Genomic DNA, 1684 nt, shown 5'->3' with positions numbered 1-1684 from the left:
ACTGCCCTTTCTCCTTAGGACGTCAGGCTAGAGCTCCAACTAGCACTTGCGTTACATGCGAGACTGATCGGACGGGAAGTCCACCCTGACAAAGAACTACATAATTAGAAATGGATCAAGTGAAAGGGAGGGCTTCACATTCGTAATAGAGCTCAAGACATAACAAGTTCATGCTGACAGGGCTATGGCAGTGCCAGACAGGCAATAATGGAACTACGAATACTTTACTTGCACAGGACAAGGGCATTTCACCATTGGGTGGGAAGTCAATGCACAAAGGCTCAATTTCAGTGCTTTATTCACTATAGTGTTGTCTGCTTCTAGGCAGTTACAAGGATCACCAGTGCCCAATTAATGTATTATCATGGTGAACACACACCAGGGACAGAGATCAAGCCCAACATACAGCCAGCCCCCCCCCAGAGCTACAATTCACATCGCTGACCGCAGAGGGACAGCAGGTGATCAGGAGCTGACGGAGGACAGGACAAATGTAGGAAGGGGGTCTTTCCCTCAGAGCGTGGAGCCTTCTCTGTAGCCCACGCCAGCAAGTCTGGGAGGAAACGGCTGACACTTAATATTTAAACTTTTTGGGCACTTCCCAGGGGAAGCCTTCCCTGCCAAAGTGGCCATAGACTGCAGTCCTCTGATAAATTGGCTTCTTCAGATCCAGATCCCTGGAACATACAAGTGCGTAACTTAATATGTAGCATTCATTTGAAAGAAAGCACAACAATCAGCAAGACCCGTGTTCAAGAGCTCTGGTAAGTGGGGTCAGTTTTCCGCTTTAGGCTAGGAAACAGTTGAGGCAAAGGTTACTTCCCTGGTCTCCAAATTCCTTGTATAGTTCTTTATCAGTAACTATCGTTTTTCCATCACTTGTTCAACAAATATGAAAACTTGTCAGTGTCCTGAGAATTCCAAATGTCAAAAGCTCATCTGAGATCATGGAAAACTTATGAAAGCCCCGTTGTCCCACCCTGTGGTGTTTTCTTTAATAGCCCACACCTTGTCATTTAGCTTGCACGTTTTTCCCTAAGGAAACTTCCTAAAGTAGGAAAAGCCCACTATCACACTTAAGGATTGCTGCTTAGTCAAAGCCATGGAGCAGGATTTTAGATTTTTTAAATAAGCTAAGACTTCAACGAAGGTAATTAAAACATCCTTATGCTCCTAGAACTTGAAACACCAAGTTTTATCTGATCGAAGAGTCATTCATTTTCCCTCCTAGATAGATTTTAGTAGTATGCACTACTCCCACACCCTCAGTGTTTTCACTAGGAAGACATTACCACCTTTACCTGACAATGACTTCAGGGCGGAGGTCAAAATTCTTCTTCACAATATCTACTAGCTCTTGCTCACTCTTCTCAGAGGTGCCGTAATGGGAAATGGAAATCGATAATGGGTGAGCAACTCCAATAGCGTAATTGACCTAGAAGAATTCAGATGTCACAAGTCCATGATCCCAAGAGCCACACCCTTTTGCAATAAGGTGTATTATCCCCCCTCCGCTGCTGCCCTTACATGACATTAATTTCCCTGATGACAGCAGAACACATACCTGCACAAGCACCCTTCTGCACAGATCTCTGTCAATGAGGGACTTTGCCACCCAACGGGCAGCATAAGCAGCTGAGCGGTCCACCTTGGTACAATCCTTTCCTGAAAAGGCACCTCCTCC

General features: G+C 45.3%; 1 long non-coding RNA gene across 1 annotated transcript; it reads right to left on the bottom strand.

Moving 5' to 3' along the window:
- Positions 1 to 281: 281 nt before the first annotated feature.
- Positions 282 to 1678, bottom strand: LOC123520960. The gene is made up of 3 exons (XR_006679468.1): positions 1565 to 1678; positions 1302 to 1435; positions 282 to 677 (listed from the first exon to the last, which is right to left on the bottom strand). It is a non-coding gene; the product is annotated as an uncharacterized LOC123520960 (long non-coding RNA).
- Positions 1679 to 1684: the final 6 nt, after the last annotated feature.

This window comes from Echinops telfairi, unplaced genomic scaffold (assembly GCF_000313985.2).
Source record: "Echinops telfairi isolate 266 unplaced genomic scaffold, ASM31398v2 ScPeMD7_7467;HRSCAF=8505_1, whole genome shotgun sequence".
Taxonomy (NCBI): domain Eukaryota; kingdom Metazoa; phylum Chordata; class Mammalia; order Afrosoricida; family Tenrecidae; genus Echinops; species Echinops telfairi.
This window is presented reverse-complemented; position numbering and strand designations above follow the sequence as displayed.